This window comes from Mus caroli, unplaced genomic scaffold (genome assembly GCF_978045245.1).
Source record: "Mus caroli unplaced genomic scaffold, Mus_caroli_1 scaffold_3, whole genome shotgun sequence".
Taxonomy (NCBI): domain Eukaryota; kingdom Metazoa; phylum Chordata; class Mammalia; order Rodentia; family Muridae; genus Mus; species Mus caroli.
Window position 1 is genome coordinate 2,725,321 of NW_028227258.1, and position 20,041 is coordinate 2,745,361.

At 40.0% G+C, this 20,041-nt stretch overlaps 1 protein-coding gene and 1 pseudogene across 1 annotated transcript in view; one reads left to right on the plus strand and one right to left on the minus strand.

Moving 5' to 3' along the window:
• Positions 1-20,041, minus strand: part of Negr1 (neuronal growth regulator 1) — a 750,157-nt gene that overhangs the window by 112,297 nt on the left and 617,819 nt on the right. The gene's annotated exons all lie outside the window — the stretch shown is intronic.
• Positions 17,689-18,353, plus strand: LOC110290933 (NADH dehydrogenase [ubiquinone] iron-sulfur protein 4, mitochondrial pseudogene; annotated as a pseudogene).

Here is a 20,041-nt window from a genome sequence, read left to right on the forward strand (position 1 = left end):
TGATTGGGGAGGAAAGGCCTGCCTAGGCATTTTCCCAAGCTGTGTCCTGCTCTGCCTTGTGACCCCATGGAGTCTCTCTCCCCTGTGATGTCTTTACCAAACATGGCTCCTTTCTTGCTGGATTTGTAGCATAGAGGAAGAATCTCTTTCTAGAGATCACTCAGCCTTACATACTCAGCTACAGTGAAGGAACCAGACGAAGGAGAAATGTGGATACTGTGGTCATACCATCCTTAGAAATGGAGTGTAGAGAAACAGACCTTGTACCAGGTGATTCAGAGAAGAATGGTATGGGCAGAGGTCCCATCCTAGAACCGGCCTCTGGAAACTATGTGCTCAGTGCTTATATCAGGGGCTTTCAGGAGATTGGGTCAGAGCAGAGTTCAAAAGAGCAAAGTAAAAGACATCTGAGTAAGTTGAATAATTGTAGCCAGTGCTAAGACACAAATCACCTTCAAGTTTCCTAAAGAAGAGAGGATTCAGTGATGGATTCCTCCTGTATCAATTCTGGATGCTGGTCAGGCATGCCACAAGTTCTATAGTCAAATAATCTAGATAGGCTTAGTGAGCCTCTCTGGCTGCAGATTTTTATTCTTGGCACAACTCTTCTCAGTGTTTTCTAAGGCTGATATCAATAACAGATGGAAAGACATGACTCAGAGCTTTTACCTTTCCTTCTTGAACACTTTGATGTTTTTGATGCATTTCAATAGCTAAAGCAGAGGCCACTTTAATGACGAGCTCCCCGGCCTCACCCAACTTTACCCCTGTATTAATTTCACTGACATTACATTGTCTGATGCTGTCGAGCTTAGTTGTTCATTGGCCAAGGGGTGTGGCTAATAGCTGTGGAAGTATTTGTTTGGGGCAAGATTGCCAGAGGGGAGTGAATGTAAACAGTCCAGTAAATCACTGAAGAGGAAAGGGGGTTGACTCTTTCTGTCACTCCCAGTCTGTTCTGTTATCTTTCCTGTCTGGGTAATGGCTTCTAAAGCCCAGACTCTGTGGTTTCACTATTGATCAATGAGGAATAGAAGGAAGAAAAGCCAAGCACAGAAATGAAATACACTGGGGAAGATGCTTAGATATGTTAATGATTTAAAGAAATAAACACAAGAGATAAATAAATAGCAAATTCCCCCCATATGATCCAGATGGAAGTGAGGATGACTGTACATTTTACAAAACTTTGTCATGGGGCTGAGCGGTAAAGTGCTTGCCACACATGTATGAGGTACTGGGTCAGATTTCTAGCAGCCAGGTATAAAGCTGGGTGTGGTGGTTCTCATATATCATCCAGGCAGTGTGTGGATATAGACAGATTGCCTGGAGTCTTCTGGACAGTGATGGGTTCTGGGCACAGTGAGAGGTCTAGACTCAAAAGAGAACATGGAGGGCAAGAGTGGGGGACACCCAATGTTGACCTTTGGCCTCCACATGCATATGCAGATATGTGCACCACACTTTTGCACATTCATACATGCATACACATATTACACACACACACACACACACACGAAAACTAATCTAGCTCAGACAAAGAAGAGACAGTGGACAGGCACCACCTTGCCAGCCTTACTACAGTCTTGGCTTTCATTACAATCTTCTTCCAGCATGGGCCCCATTCTGACCTAAGGTAGATGACTGTGATTTGAAGCTACAGGAATTGAGATAATTTAGCATGCAGCAAAATATTGTGAATGGAGGCTGGAGATACTCAGTCAATGGTGCTTGCTGTGTAAACCCAAGGACTTAAGTTCAACTCCTTGTAACCACACAATCAACTGGATATGGCAGTGTATATCTACAAGCCTAGAATACAGGAAGTGGGAATTTAAGAATCTCTGGGACTTGATGACAGTAATGTTTCCATATTAGTGAGCTCCAGGTTCAGGAAGAGAGTCTGTCTCAAGTGATACAGGAAGACACTTGATGTTGATTGCTGGCTTCCACATGCATGTGTACACATCTGTTCATGAATCTGCATAAATGCACTCATACATAGACATATAAACATGCATACATAAACATATGCACATATGTATATGTACACATGTATATACAAAACTACAATAAACCCATCACACATGCATTTTAACATCTCTCTACATCTGCAGACACCATTGGCTCTTACACAGCAGTGCCTTCCCTTAGCAGCAGTATTCCTGTGGCTCCATGCCTGACACTTCCCTGGTGTTGTTCACTGTCTAACAGCCACAATGTAGAGAGAATTACATCATGGAGGTCTTAAGGGTTCAGTTTCCAAGCCCCATATTGTGCCCTGTGCAGGTCTCAACTTTCAGAGAAGACGACAGCTTTTCAGGGATCAGGCCCAGTCTGGATTTGACTTCAGCTTTCTGTCGCTGTTGCAAAGGCATCTTGTGTTCTGGGATATTTTTGACGTTTGAATCATGTGTCAAGATGTTGTTGATTCTAGTGATGGCAATGCTCCCCTCGTATGCAGAACAGATTGTTAAACATGCCCAGGCTGGGTGCTCTCTTCATTCTGCTCTTCCCGATTTTATTGTCACTTCAGAAATAAACCACAACACATAAAGGCGCCCTGAGAAGGCGGCTTTAAGAGCCCTGGGGTAGAGCTAAAAGCAGCTCCCTTGATTTTATGTTGGAGCCATCTGGTGCTTACATCAGCTACCCCTTGTTTTCAAATATATATTATTTGTGACTTTGTTGAGCTGAATAACACGAGCCCCTTTGGTACAGCAAATATTGTCAACGTACAGTGATTTAAATATAAGAAGTAGCTAGTCATTTCATATAAGTCTGTGGATCTAAGTAGATTGCATCTGCGCCCCCAGAGCTGGAGAGAGTGGACATTGAATAGAAGTATCTTACCCTCAATTCTCTACACACAAGACAAGTTAAGTCCACTGTGACTGAAGTCAGGACCAGCATTGCTGGGTGCTTTCTATATCCCAGGCCTTGAGGTTAAACACTTCAAATACTGAATGTACTTCAGGCCCATATTATCATAAGGTAGATAAAAAAGAATCTTAAAAATTCAGGAATTAACCAAGCATACATTTACTTTTTTAGATATTTCCAGACTTGAACGTTGGCACACACAGAGGCACCCTTGAGAGGCCAGGTAGGCCCTGTGGCTACCATCTCCTGTGGGAGAGACCAAGTTCTTGTTTTGTGTAGGAGAGTGACAAGGACCATGCCATGGCTCTTCCATGCTTCTATGTAGAATTTTCACGTGTCAGAACTGCTTAAAGTATTATTAGCCAGAAAAGTGCCACCAAATCTTGCTTAAAAAATCTTCCCCAAATGAATTTACCAGGCTATTGCCATCATTTGGATGTTCACTTTGCCTCAGGAGCTCCTGGGTTTGAACACTTGGTCCAAGCTGGGGCTCTTCTTTGGGGTGTTGCAGAACATTTGTGTTGGCAGAAGTCAGCCACAGGGGCTTCCTGATCTACCTAGATGTGACCACCAAGCCACAGTGGTCTTTATTCCTTTAAGCCATGAACCAGAATAAACCTCTCTTCTCTTAAGCTACTTCTGTTGGGTATTTGGTCAAAGCAAGAAGAGTAATTAATAGTCCTGTTTCACTGGCAGGTGCTAAGACTGTATTGACTTAAAACATAAAGCTGGTTGGAGAATCTGGCAGAGGACCTGAGTTCAGTCCCCAGTACCTACATCAGGTCACTTCAGCTTCCGGGTGTATGATGCCTTCTTTTGGCCTTGATGGGAATCTACACATATGTTCACAAATTTGCATGCATACACAACAAACACAGGCAATATGTACACAAATTCATATGCCACACCATACACACAAAACACATACATATATACAACATACACATACACACAACACAACACACATACACAGCACACACATACACACACATACCTTAACCACACACACACAATACAGCACACACATAGAATACACACACATACATATAGCATACACACACACACCACACCAGACCAAATACACATACATACAGCACACACACACACCACACAACACACACATACATACAGCACACACATACACACACCACACCATACACACACCACAGACACAAAACACATATACATATATATCCCACACACAACACATACATACAGCACACGCACACATACTACACCACACACAGACCCCATACACACATCACACATGTACACATACACACCACACACACACACCACAACACCCATGCAATGCATACATACATACATACAGCACACATATGCATACACCACAACATACACACAGACCTCCCCATATGCACATTACATATGTACACATGCACACATGTACACATGCACACATACCATGCACACAACACACATACATATAAACAGCACACATGTACACACACCACACACCATACACTCCATAAACACATACATTTTAATAAACTAAATATTAAAAAACCTCCAAATCCATTGCCATTCCCATCCCATGACTTGTTTGTTATTATTGTTTTAGTTGGTTTTTAAAATAATGGGTTTCTACAACATTTCCAAACAAACCGGTTATGCTTGGTTCACACTTTAGATATGCACTCTCCTGCTTTCTCATCCTGCCCTTAAATAATCCCTCTTCTGCATGCTTTCATGAGCAAAGTGTGTACAGTGTACAGAACCCCTGACACACAGTAACAGTGATGCTGGGGTGTGGTGAACACAGAGTACCCACTGTGCCTGAATAATGTGTTCTCCCAGAGCCCTTACTGATTCCACAGCCCTCACCCAATATGACAGGGTCCATTCGGCTACCACAGGAAGCTCCAGCTCCCAAGCAACTGTTTAGTGAACTCTGATTGAAATTTACTGATGAGATGCTGACTTTGTTCAGTGTGCAGCAGGGTTCAGTGTTCCCACAACTTTAGGTGTCCTCTTCTGTCACTATTCACCTTCTTTTTGAGGAAGAGTGTCTCACTGAATCTGCATCTAAAACTAATCAGCTAGCTCAGTAAAAACTCAGGTAGATGATTTTGAGAGTTTTTAGTCTAAAGCTCACCAGCTAGCTCAGGTAAATAACTTTGGATGTTTCTCCCAAGCTCACTTTAAAAAATACACTTTGATAACAAAAGGATTTAGAGCCCTGAAGGACCCATTTCCACACACTTATAGAACAGCAGGGGGAAAAAAAAAGCAAGTGTGTAAACTTTATCAGTTGTTTTTGTTCTTCTCACTTTAGAATTCAGCATGCACTCCACGAAACCTTTGGCTGAGCCTTTATAGCCTGACTGCTGATACTTTCAGTTCTCCATCCTGGCACTGTTGCAAATAGAAGCAAGACTCTTAGCCAGTGCTGAAGAGAACTTACCCTGTCGAAGGACTTTCCTTATCTGGCCAAATTCCTCACACTTCGGTGTCACCTGAGCATTCTTGGTTATTTTCATCATGCACTCTGTGGGGTCGCTTTCACCAAACACCCAGGCCTGGCTGCTTCCCTGAAAATTCCCACCCATTCCTATACTGCCTGATTAAAACACCCATACATCTTGCTATGCCCAACAGCTACCCAGTTCCATACTGAGGTCTTTGCCTGAACGGAATCTGTTTTCATTGCTTCAGCAACTGCCAGCTCTGTTTTCCCCTTTGATGTGTACGTAAGCAAAAATGCATTTTGCTTTACAGCACATTCTCAGGGGAATTTAGCATCGAAGCCCCCAAATATCTCCACACAGCAAGAATCACATTGCAGGAAGAGGCAGTTCTTTGCATGTGACCTGAATTTGGGATATGCACTGGCCTTTCCATGCTTAGGTTTATATAATACAAACTTAATTTATTTAGTATATATGTTTTCCAGATGAGAGTCATGTCAGCCAGCTTTAAACTACATGTATTTACACTATGATTTTTCTCTTCCTTTTTTACCTATTATTAAAATTTTTACTCAAGATATACTTTCTAGAAATAAGATTATAAGAAACATTCTTTTTCATAGTATATATTTATCAACTTGTTACCTTGTAACCCAGAGCATATTAACTTATAATTCTTACTTATTACCCTTTGAATGACCAGTCTTGTCTCTATGTTGTTCTGTTTTTAAATAATAAGGCTATTTCAAGCATGTCTGAATGAATAATTAATCACCTAGCCTGGAATCTGTCTAGTACCAAAGTATTAATTCTTGAATTAATTTTCAGCTTATAACTGTTTTCATTTACACCTACTTCTTTGGTAGTTATTTAAGGCAATTTCGTCTTCCCTGTCTGAGGCTTATATGTTAATGTATTTCATTTTAATGAACACTTTTTAAGCTGTAGAAGTAGGCCAGACACTGCCAGAATGTGTCCTAAGCAAGGAAACTGACTTAAAGATAAACCCTTTAGATGAAAATTCTCAAAAGGAATGATTCAATGGAGATATTTTAAATTAATAGCTGAGACATTACTCATCTGAAATATATTGGTATCAGAGCTCCCATCTATTTCAAGGAATTAGGCAGAGGTGAGGATTTATGTCTGTTTGTACCTGTGATTCTGACAATATTCTAGAGCAGTCTAGAGAAAAAAAAAAGCTTGGACTTTATGGTTTTTAAAACACCCTTTTAGCTGAACTCCCAATTTATCTGAGTGTACAGTTATGTGTCCAAGTGTCTTAATGTACTTAGCATATTCAAAATAGTTACACTTAATTAGTACAAAAAGCTTTTTTTTGTAGTTAACAATCTTGCTTTTGCTAATATTGAGTATCTTTCTCTAAGAACGTTTAAAAATAAGACAATAGAAAGTGAGGCTTACAGAGAAGGCTGTTCTCTTGTACAAACCCGAGTCAGCATCCTATATGAAAATTCACTGTTTTAATTAATATTTCAAAGGATTCATAAAAACATTTTTATTATATGGCTTTATTCTTTAAACCCTAAAAATATAGTAGGTTCTAGGGAAATAAGAATGGGATATTATAATATAAATGACTTTAGTTAACTTTTTAGCCTTAAAAGAATTCCATTTTTCAGAATATAACTTTTCTACTATTGAAAAGTTGTGCATTAAACAAGCATATAAGTATCAAGCGGGTGCTAATTGCATATATCATGCTGTGAATTAGACAATACTACTTTGGTAACAAAATGTAACTATTCCTAAAGTGGAATGTGTATATAAAAATCAAATAATAATATTATTTTCAAAGGCGATGATGGCTCTCAAACATCCAAAATAGGGCAGGCTTAGGTAGCCTTTTGTTGCCAGAAAGCACCTCCAGATGGAGCAAGAACTGGTAGTTTGTAGAAGAGGAGTTTGTGATTAGAGAGTCATGCTTGGTAATGAATATTTTCTCCATAAACCCTCTTCTTGCCCTGAACTATCGAGGACCCAGTGTTGATTATCAAGTCTCTGTTCCTAGACAGACATTACCACAGGTTCCACAGTTCTCATTTTTTTCTGAGTATATCTAGAGTCTGATTTTACACTTCAGGTCTGATTTCTACTTCTGTTGATGTGATAACTAACCACCAAGTTCTTGGTTGCTTCTCTGGATTCACATACAGGTTTTCAGGGGCCGAGAGTGGAGACCCTGCTAGAAAGCCAGAATGGGAATGCTTCTGTATTTCAAGGGGAAGGACGATTCAGGCTTGCAGGATGTTCAAACAGCATTGCCATGAGTGAGCCCAGCACATTTGTAGATGGCATCAAACTGTAATGTCAAGGGTGGGATGCTGCTGAGAGCAAAATACCACAAACCAAATGGTAAACAGACTCTCTCAGTAGAAAAGTGGAAGAGGCTGCCTTCAGGTACCCAGCTGCCTTGCCTAAGCTATCAGAACTCTTCCTTTCCTCCACTCTGTGAGTAGTTGGTGTCATACCCCCTTAGGACAGACACTTAGACTTTCACTTCAGACTATTAAGAAGTGAAAATGACCACAGAACCTCCATTAGGATAGCTTGCCACCCCACCTCCTCAGTTACATATTGTTTATGTTTTACATGGTATCCCAGTGCCAGCCACGTTCAAGGCTGTCTAAGCAGACGGGCACTCAAGAAAGGAAGGGTCTGACTGCCTTGCAGTAAATATCGACAATTAGACCAAGAAGCATACAGTTTGGAAGTTGATTATCAATGCCTGCCTGGGTTGAGGTGAAAGGGGAGGCTGTCCGTATAATGTCCTCCTTGTCTTTGAGGGTTAGACTCTCGTCTCTGAACTTGGTTCATAATACATTTTTTTTTTTTACTTAAATCTTGACAAATAAAACACTGCTGTTTATTGTGCAGAGAACACCTAAGGATAACGCAGATGTGGTCTCTTCATAAGCATGAAGCATACACTTCTAACTAAGTGATAAAAATACTGATAAATATATATTGAACTCAACAGTGTCAATATTAGAAGTAATGTTTTGTCAGATTTTATAGTTTTATTTGTCACTTTGGGTAAAAAAAAAAGCTGGCAAATATCCATTAAAGGTAAAGGACATGACCTTTGAAGAATTTGTGCTCCCTGCTTCTAAAGGTTTCCATTGAAGCCTTATTTCTCAATCGTAAGAGATAAGAATATCTTCAAATATCCTTTTGTTTCTCACTGAGACATTATAGCAACAGACAGGTTTCAGGAAGGCAACTCTGTTTTCTTTCTTTTTTTTTTCCCCTGATAGTTGTGTTTTTATTTGATAATATCTTTCCTTATCACCCAGGAAACTTAGAAAGATTTATCTCCTAGAGAGTGGAGATAACTCAGTGGTAGAGTGCTTGCCCATCATGTAAGATACTTTGGGGTCTATTTCTGACACAGCAACGTGAATAATTAAATAATAAATAAGCAAGAAAATACATTTCCTGTGATGTTAGCTAATGTGAGAAAATATAAAAACTGACAGTTAAGAAATGACTAGACCATGAACTTTAGAAAATTCTGGCATGCTTACAAAATATTATGAAGCGTAGTACAAAATGTCATTTTTCTAGATCGTTTGTCTTTAAGTGAAAATCAAATATTTTTGGATGAATTCTGAGAGCTCAGATGGATCAAACGTTAGTGTATAATATTAGCCCTGCCCTGATACAAGAAGTTTCTTTGTTGGGCTTCAGCTTTTGGAGTAAAGGGTTTGCATTACCATGGAGTACACCTGCAAACCTTCCTGCCCTGAATGTCTGCAGCCATTTGATCACTTACCCAGTGAAGAGATCAGTGAAGTTCAAAGCACTGAATGTGGCAATTACACCATATTAATTAAGATTTATGTACTAATTCCAGATGCATTTGCTGTGATAATATGAGTGTGTATACATATATACATACATATATATGTTATATATGTGTATATATATATACATATATATACACATACATATATTCATGTACATTTTACTCATGTATGAGCAACCATTCTCTCTGGATCCTGACAATGTCTTAAAGCGAGTTTCCATCCATTTACTAAAAGTTCACAGATGTACTAAAATTCATACACAATGACACACAGCAGGAACAAAGCACAGCAACAGAGGAAGGCTGTGGTGCTCCCAAAGCCAGCCTTCCTAAAGGGAGGAAGGTTGTGTTCTGTTTTGAAAGCAGACATGGGTGCTGAGTTTACCCATCGCTACTGTCTGTTTTGGGATTTGTTTGTGACTACATATGGCGATAAACACACCTAATGAGAAGTGCCTGGGGACAGCAGATATGCAGAACAGCAAAATGAAAATGTCGAGATAGATGTGTGTCTTTTACTCTGCAAAGAGTGAGCAGAATTTGAAGAGTGCAGTAAGCTACAAAAAAATGTCTCGCAGTAGGAAAGGCACAGTTTGGTACAGTTTATGCAGCATTGTATGGGCTCCTTTCAAGCACCCAGGAAAGATACTTCTCAATACAGACACTCAAATACTCCGAACCCTTGCAGTTTATAAAGAATTAGTCACTTAATGTAACAGAGTTAATTTTCCATTTGGGACACAACAGCATAATGCTTCTAACGAGGGCATACATGAGGATCAGGAGGAGCTAGGAACTGATCAGCTCTAGACTGATATCAGCTTTGTGATACATGGAGTGTGGGCAGGAGGTCAGGTGCAGAATGCTTTCCAGACTACAGTAAAGTGCCTTCCCATGCATTTGAAGGAAATAGTGGGAGAGAGAGAGAGAGAGAGAGAGAGAGAGAGAGAGAGAGAGAGAGAGAGAGAGATCCATCCAAAGCTAGTACTTCTCATTTGTTCTAGTGAGCTAAGTCAAGCTGATCATTTGACATGACATCAGACATCAAGACCAGGGTGCTGGTTGTTTGGGCCATTCCTGGTGTCACAGTGTTTCTAGGTATCTCAGCAGGTTGCATCAGAAGAGTTATGTGTGAACTTCAGCCTGTGAATGAATGTCTCATCACTACACACACACACACATGTAAACTCATGTTTCATATTTCTGTTTCTACTTTCAATCAAGCTCCCATCGTTTATTCTTGGATTGTCTATTGCTTATAGTAAAAAAAACTAGTTCTATATTACTTATAATATAGTTATTCCTTTGCCCAACCCAATATACAGTTAGTATTATGATCAAATGTGTTATAGGGCTGGAGAAATGGCTCAGTGGCTAAGAGAACTGATTTGTTCTTCCTGAAGACATAGGTTTGGATTCCAGAACACACATATATAGTGGCTTACCAGGTACTTTTTACACCTCCTGGCCTCTGTGGCAACTATATGCACATGGTTCATAAACATACACATAAAATAAAATAAATCTTTAAAAACATGCTAGCCATAAATCTGTAGAAATGAAATTTTCAACAGCAGTGATTTATTTTTTGGTCTTCAGTTTGCCAATATCAAACTTAAAGACAATTTTACCTAGCTGTTTAGATCACCTCCTGTCTTCCTTACCTCAGTGCTACAAAGCTGGGCAAATTTATCAGGGTCTGAGTTCCACCAGGTTACTCTGAGTTCCTGTTTAATTTTTAAAATTTGCATGTAATGAAGTTTGCTTTCACAGTGTCTGTGGGGTTTGACAATGCAGGGCTTTGCCTATCCACCAGCAAACTACATCTTTGTTAGTTTTTTCAGTTAATGCTTCTGAAGAGAGACGAAGCAGACTCACGGCAGTACCTTGAGGTTTCATTATAGTCTGAAAGCATAAAGAATGTGACACCACTGCCAGGCAGGACTTCAGTTTGACTATTTACTGACTCCACAATCCCCACAGAACCAATACCTCAAAACTGTACAAGCACACAACCAATACTAGTGCATCTTTAATCATCAGATCACTATTCTATTAGAAAATCTTCAAAGAACCTAAAGCTGTCCATTTCTTGATGTCCAAAATGGTCACAGGACCTAGGGTTGAATCTATTTTATGAACCTATGGGTTTATCACCTCTCCTGCTTGGCTAGTCTCTCTCAGGATCTTCAGTATTATCCTCTGACCAGTTGTACCAACTTCCCTTGAAGTCTGGCGTCCATAGTAGTCACCTATGCAGATAACAGCTTGCTGACTAAGGTTCTGTGTTGATAATGAAAATACAATCACATCTATGCTTGAGAGTAACCAGTGTTGAAATACCTTTACAGTCTTTCATTCACAGCTACTGAGATCCTAATGGAAAAGAAGGGCTCTGACATTACAATCTCTAAAGTAAAAGATGAGGAAATTGAACCTCAGGCTATGTCAAGCTAAAAATTTAATAAATATAAGAGCTAAATCCAATCTTTGCTTTCAAATTTCTTACCCTTCCTATCATGTACAATGAGGCTTTCAGTGGTCTTGGGGGAAAGAATACATTTATGACTCTAAATGTCCTAGGTGGTGCCATTTTCCTACTGTAAATCTTAATATATTTACTGTCATTTTTAAAGGAAAAAATACACAAACTTGGAGACAGAACTGCTCCTCACATCTGCAGACTTCAGCTCCATGCTATATAAGAGCAAACTCAACTTCTTTCCAATGAACTATCCAACTTTGGTTTTTATTAAGGCATTGAGAATTATATTTATCTCTCAATACCAATGCTGTTTTTTTTGCTTGAAGCCATAACACAGATCCTAACTTCACTAGGTGAGTGTGGATACAACAGAAAAGAGTAGGCCTGGGAGCTACCATCTTCCCTAAAGTGGGAAAGTCTCCTGAAATGTGTTTTCCAGCCCTGAAATTTTCCACGGGAAAAAAATCTTGAGAACTTTAAGGGGGAATACACTTGAATCTCCATTATGTTTGTATGGTGCATGAATTTAGACTTGTCATTTAATGCTCTGAAGCTTAATATTTATTTGACATGAAAACTGAGAGCTTATTTCAACCACACATTACAGATTAAGTAGCAATGAATGTGAGGTGAGTGTTATCTGCAATACATTCCTGCCTCCCCTATGAGAGCAGGTCTGAGGGTGGTACTTAAATTCTTTCTTCCTCTTGGGGCACAAGAGGATCAAGGGAATTTGACTTTATCATGTTGCAGTCACTCTTGTTTTAAGTGGTGCTGGGGTAACACAGGCCTTGAACATGTTGAGCAGACTTTCTGTAGCTGAGTTATGTCCCAAGCTGGTGCCATGAGTTTTGACTCAGTATTAAAACTCTACATTCTTCTAGAGAATAATACAGAACTAGTATAGCTGCACATTGGTTGTTTGAGATAATCCTCATGTAAATGCATTGTAAATTTCTTTCTAAGTAGGAGTTACACCATGATGCCTATGAAGGTCAAAGAACAATGTGCAGAATTTGGTTCCCTCAACAATGTGAGTTTTGGGTCAGGTCTTTGGGCTTCATGGCAAATACTTTTACGCCCTGAGTCATCTCATTGCCTTATATACAATTTCAATGAATTTTAATTAACATAGAATTGCACCACCTTTTCCCTTACCTTTCCTCCCTCTAACTCCTCTCAAGTCCTCTCCTAACCCTTCCATTCCTTCATTCTCAAATTGATGGCCTCTTTCTTTTTGATTATCATTGTTTTGTATGTATGTTTATATGTATATATGTATGTATGCATGTATAAATAGATAAATATAATTTTCTGAATCTGTTTTTGTGGTTTCTGTGTATGGCTTGAAGCCTGACCACTCTGCATTGGACAACCGAAAGGGAGCACAGCCATGGGAGACTGTAATTCTCCTCTCAGGTTAGGGGCTGTGAGATTTTTGCCCTGCTTATAAAAATTTTTATTGAATTCTCATTTCCTTTAACATGTTTCTCATTTGGGATGATAAACTACAAGATAAACATATTTTAAAAAGGATTTTTTTTGACCCTGAACTAACTGGCTCCACTGAACTTAACTCCTTAAAAGAAAATTAAAAGAACTTATTGTGTAAAGTCATGTCTATGCTCACATGCACACAATACCAACCTTAACCTAAACTTAACTAGGTAATCGTCAATTTTTTTAAAATTTAAGGCCAATTATACTGTTAGAACAATGGCCATTTGAAACAGAAACATTTAAGGCTTTGACATGTTTGCATCATGGATCCTTTGCATAGCAGAAATCCTGGAAGCACAGGCTCAGAGACTTGTGTGGGCCATCAGATTGAAGCCTAGAGTTTCCAGCATTAAACAGATGGTGTTGGTGAACTTTTATTATCTGTTCTGCCCACATCAAAAAAAGGATAATCCATGCAAAGCATTCTTTTAAGGCCGTTCTTTCATGAATATGAATAAATATAGCACAGTGAATCACCCGGTGTAGGAGGATAATAAAGTTTTTGTTAGAGTTTTTTTTTTTTTTTTTTTTTTAATATATGAGTAACCATACTTTTGAATCTGTGCAGGCTTACTTCCATCTTTTGAGGTCACATGATTTGATCAGTTTCATTGCTGGGTTATAAATGGAAATGAATGGAGGTGTGAAGAAGAGGTGAAGACAGATTCTTGAATTTCTTTCTGTTTTTCAGTGGCTGAAAAGCTTTCAGTGATCAGGTAGGTGTCAAGGTTTGATTTATGTTATTAATAAACATCAGGCAGGATTTGGTAAGATAACAAGAATCATGGGTGACAGTTAAAGGAAACAATTTTTCAGTAGAACTTGCCCTGCTGTGTAACCTTCCTGTCATCATCTTGACCCCCATTTCGCACTGTGAATTGAAGGATGCGATGGAGAGATCTTATTTTTTTTTCTTCAAAACACTGCCCACAGCATCACTTCACCTGTGGCTTTCTTGATGTGAGGGAAGGACATTAAGAACATTGTAGCATTTACCATAACGCCATCACAGACAGACAGATGCTAACCTGTCTGTCCCACTGACACAAGATCATCTCTATCCCAGCAATTGTCCTACTGACCCAAGGTCATCTCTAACCCAGCAATTGTCCTACTGACCCAAGGTCATCTCTACCCCAGCAATTGTCCTACTGACCTAAGGTCATCTCTAACCTACTGACCTAAGGTCATCTCTAACCCAGGACCCTGTACCACTGATCCAACATCATCTCTACCCTAGTACCCTTCTCACTGACCCAAGGTCATCTCCACCTGAGCACCCACAGGCTCTTCCATCCAGGTTGTACTTAAATCTTTATGAAGGTATATGCTTTTCTAAATTATTCAAGCAAAAGCCAGAATGTGACTTGGGGATTCTTATTTACTTCAAAAATAGCTGTTGGGAATGATTTAATATTTAACTAATTCCCTTTATTTTCTACAGTTTATGGTTTCTGTTTCCTTTCTGTAAAGTCAGTTGTATATGCACAAAAACAAAAAAACAAAGAACAACAACAAAAAACTGACTTACCATCTGTAGCCAGATTGTTTTGTGGTGCCAATCAAAACTCTGTAGCTCCAACCACAAAATATATTTTGTGTTCATGTAATCTATGAATACATGTGTGTGTATGTATGTGCATATGTTTGTATGTTCTGGAACATGGACACATGCATTTACGTGCACATGCCTGTGCATGTGTGTATTCTGGGAATTGCACTCAAGATCTCACACATGCTGCTCAACTGCTCCACAGTAGAGCTCAGTCCTCAGCCCTCAGGCACTTTGCTGCTTACTGGTCAGGTGCGGTTTTGACAAGATTCTATGTTATTTTACTCTGGATATATCTAGTTACACTCCTCTCATGGGGAAGTCTGACATCCCTGTTAGGAATTCCAATGACTTCTTCCTAGATACAGCATGCATCACTTTTGCTGATTTATTGGCAAAACAAGTCCCCTGATCACTGGCGGGGCAGCAGGCCATGCTTGTGCTCACAGGTGTGTGGAGATGTCCTCCTCTTACAAGTAATTGAGTCATTCTTGCTGGGTAATAGAGTCTCTCATAGAACGTATTTGTATGCTTGTTGATGGGTACATGTGCTCCAAGCACTGTATTCACTATATTTGGCTTTCTTTCCACTCAGGTTTAGCAGGGTAAGATAAGTCTGGAGAGTCTACATGTCCTGGAAATCCAGATCTGTGTATATCACCTGGGAGCTGGTACATAAGTGGCCTGCATGTGAAATCACAGAGAATTATTTTCTCTCAGTGTTTTATGTGGCTTTGCACCTGGACTCTCTGTGCTGGATCAGAGAAAGCCTGTGAAGCATTTTGCAGAATAATGTCCTAAATGCCACATAATTTTAATTACAGACCAAATGCAAATGGATAATTTAAAATATGCTCTAATCATACCAAGGGAGAGTAAATTATCATCAATTATTGACTGAGAGGAGTAGAGAGACAAAAACCGGTTCCTAGGTCTTTGCTATTATTTGGAAAAAGAGAATTTTTTTTTTAAAAAGATGGTAGCAATAAAATTTTGTTATCATATTTTCTTAAACATTTATTTTGTGTGTGCATGTCTGTATGTGTGCATGCTTGCCTGCGTGCATATGCGTGTGTATGTAGGTACACACAATGGTCAGAAGGGAGCACTAGATTTTCCAGAGCTGGAGTGGGATTGAGTACTGAGTTGTGTTCTCTACAGCAGACAGTAACTTTTAAACAGTGAGGGGAAATTTTGAGACAAAGAAGTTAATTTTGAAGAGTTTAGCCAATATTTTCAGTCGTTCACACCTGGCATTGATGACTAGAGAAAGAATACAGGTAGTGGCCTATATTAGATCTTAGGAGGCCAGATCTGACTTCTGTAAATTATCATCTGTCTGAGCTTTGTGGCACACACACACACACACACACACACACACACACACACGCTCAGCCAATCAACAAAATTTAAAAATTCTAAGGAACAGCTCAGTCAGCAGTTATGATACATTTTTGCAAGATATTTTTATAAGGCAAAGAACAATCTTAGGCTCCTCTTCTCAAAGCAGCCAACGGTGCTCTTACTGCAGGGAAACAGGCAGCATGAAGGAACTGGCACGGATACCTGAGGCTGTGCTGGGAGGAAGCTGTGCTTTGCTTCTTTTGAGCTTTTCTGTGTTTTTTACCCACATGCAGGGTTGGATCAGATTTCTGCAGAGCTCTCACTTGACTTAATCCTTGGCTTGGAGTGACTGGGGAATTAAGGCATGGTCAAGAAAAAAAGAAAGAAAAAAGAAAAGGGAAAATAAACAGCTGGAATGTGTGAGCTTGTGCATGCTTCTTTGTATGTGGACACAAACCTTTAAGACTTTTATAATTCATGTCATTTCTTGTAAACAGACTCTATGGTTTGGAGACTAAGCCACTTGCTTCCACAGGGGAAGTAAGCGCCTCTTCCTGTGGTTTCCCAAATTGTGTTGGTCTCTGTACAGAGCACATTTCTTCTTGAGAACACAGGTGCTCTGCACAGGACAAAGCTGTAATCGTGGGCATGCAGGCAGGACCACACAGAGTGGCTGCTAATGCTCAGATTCTTCAGTAGCTACAGAACAGTGGGGCATAGGACATGACAGAGGACTTAGAAGTAAGATAAGCAGAAAGTAATGATGGTGTGAAGGAGCCAGGTTAGGCTCAAGGGGATAATGGTTTTTCGGGGTAGGAGAACCATCTTTAATTGCTTTATAAAGTTCTTTTAATAATTTCATGTGTATTTAAAAATGCTCTGTATTATTTTATTATCTACTTTTGCTAGTCTACTCATGGATAGGTGATAAGACATAAAACCACACGCTTGGAGTTCACCTCCTGTCTAGCACGCAGAAGAGATGGCAGTATGAGGAGAACTGTGAAGATAAGACTGATGCTGGCACAACCAGGAATGCCAAAGATTTCCAGTTAGCCCCGCAAGCCAGGAGGGTTTGGACCGATTGCCCAAAGCTCAGAAAGGATCCAACTGTACTTTCTACCACCACCACTTAATTTCTATGTTTCTGACGTTTTATCATGTCAGTCCACCGTTAGAAAAGTGTATCAACAAACTAGAGCAGAATACCCTACAGGGTTTTGTAGACACTAGAAATTTAGAAATCAAGAAAGCAGAAACTGCTGGGGGACTATTCTTAGCCTACTTTTAAGAGTTTCCCATTTTTTTGCTACTCTCCACCTCACAGCAGTGGAGGAGTCCATGTACCCTTCACTCATTCCCGGGAACTACCCTCTGTGAATGTGCCTTGTAAAGTGGACAACTGCTTGGAATAGATAGCAGGGATGCCACCAGCACAGCCTGCATTCCACAAATCAAGACACAGTTGTGGAGGAACCAATGGACAAAGGAAGACAGGGGTGAGTAGATGCTGAGGAGAAACCTGGAATGGCATCTTGAGTCTTCTCCACCATGACATAGCTTGGTGGTTGCTCTCCACTAGCAGGGGAAACCCCAAACTTCCCCTCTGGTGACTGATGGTTTTATCAAAGCAAGACTAACAACAACTGCCCTTAAAACTTTAGCCAGGAGGAAGATGGCGGCGGTCTCAATGTCAGTGTCGCTGAGACAGGCGATGTTGGGGCGAAGGGCAGTGGCTACAGCTGCCGTTTCCGTCTGTAGAGTTCCATCCAGGTTGTTGAGCACATCCAATTGGAAGCTGGCAGACAACCAGACTCGGGACACACAGCTTATAACAGTTGACGAGAAACTGGATATCACTACTTTAACTGTTGTTCCAGAAGAGCACATCAAAACCAGAAAGGTCAGGATCTTTGTTCCTGCTCGCAATAACATGCAGTTTGGAGTAAACAACACAAAGAAATGGAAGATGGAGTTTGATACCAGAGAGAGATGGGAAAATCCTTTGATGGGTTGGGCATCAACCGCTGATCCCCTCTCCAACATGGTTCTAACCTTCAGTGCCAAAGAAGATGCAATTGCCTTTGCAGAAAAAAACGGATGGAGCTATGATGTGGAAGAGAAGAAGGTTCCGAAACCCAAGTCCAAGTCTTATGGTGCCAACTTTTCTTGGAACAAAAGAACAAGAGTGTCTACAAAATAGGTTGGAGCTGGCTACATCTCTGCTTGACTGTGACTGAAGTGTCAGCTGGGCACTATTTATAGTCCATGGATAATGCACCTCTTAATCTCCTAATAAATGTGACCTTTAAACTACAAAAAAAAAAAAAAAAAAAAACCACTTTAGCCAGGAGATGATCTACACTTATGGTTAAGTCTTTAGTGGGTACACCTATAGAAGAACATGATGAAGTAAGGCATTCAAGGGGTTAGCGTTGTCTTAATATACTTGGCTGGCAGAACAGAACCCCAGAAACTACACATCCAACAAACAGCAGAGTTAACATATCACCATCCCACTAGGAGATGGGTGGGTAAGAAAAGTCATCTTGGAAGATGATCCTGACCATTCAGGTCAGATAGGGCCTCTCTCAAAGGGACATAAATTCCATCTGGTATTTGATTACCCACTGAAGAGCTTCTGATATTGGTGCCTTGGAGTTGGAATTTTCACACGTGAATTTTAAAGGGATACAGACATCACTAAAGTCTAGATAAGTGTTCTGTTTCTATGAGGACAACTGAAGGGAGATAGAATATATCTTGATTTATTTAGGCAATGTAAGCCTATACCACCATTCCTTACTCTGTTTCTTTTCCCCTTTTCATCTATATTTCTATCACATTCCCTAACTATAAGCCTGAGCTATAATTGATTGAGTATTGCAGAGTTTGGTACAATTTCAGAAGTGTGTTTTTATAAAGAGTCTGCTTTGAATGTTGTTGCTGAGTTTAGAAAAGTAATTTGAGGGAAGATTGTTATAAAAATAATATTTCAATCGAAAGGCAGAAATGATACAGATATTGATAAGCCTCCTTACTGCCTACAGTTCAGCCATGAATTCTGCACTTCTTTTGAGCCTGAATTCATTGGCAATAATGTATGGAACTTTCCTGACTTCTTGATACTTAGAGCAAATTTCAGGCAAACTGTGCCGTTTCTCTACTGTTATTTGATTCTCACATGATGGGGGTGTGTATATAATATATGTTATATGTGTATGTTTCTGTAGAAATTCAGTGTTCTGCATTATGCTTTCTAGATTTTTTTCTGCAAATAAATTCACAATAGAAAGCATCACTAAAATAAGTGTCAAATGCTTGTATCATTCCACGTCTTTATGTTGAAATCTCACACCCCAGTGCAAGGGTTTTGATGTACAAGAAGTGTGGCTTGAGGAATAGTGAAGTCACGATTGTGTAGTCTCAGAAATGTTATTAGTGCCTTCCTTGTTTTTGCAGTACAATACCAGGCAATCATTCAGCCCCAGGGTTGAGATTTGTGTCTCTGTAGAAGAGATCTCAGAGACTTCTCACTGTCTTCCTGCTGTGTGAGGACCAAATCCAAAGTAAAGAGTCTGCAAGCCAGCAAGGGATTCAGCAGCACCCAGCCTCACACCACCTCTGCCCTGGCCCTTCCCTGTTACTCATGTAATCTCACAGTCTGCAACATAGCAGCTCACACAAAAGTAATACATTGGTATAATACTTAATTGCAATGATTCACAAAACACTAACATTTCCTCCCACCTGTCAGCCTGCTCCGGATACCTAAGGAAAAGGTTTCTTCTTCTCACTGGCCTATGAAATGGGGCTCTTAAGGGAGTGTGCTTCCTAATAATTTCTGCTCCATGCCCAGTCTGTGCTTCGCTCATCAGGGTCTTTTACTCTAAGAGGCTGTCAGGGATAATATTCCAAGAAAACCTGGGAAGGAGGAGCAGATATGGGCTTCCAGGGGTACCAGGGGTTCTTGGCTTCCACTAAGTACCAGATGAGCAGAGTCAGAAAATAAATAATTT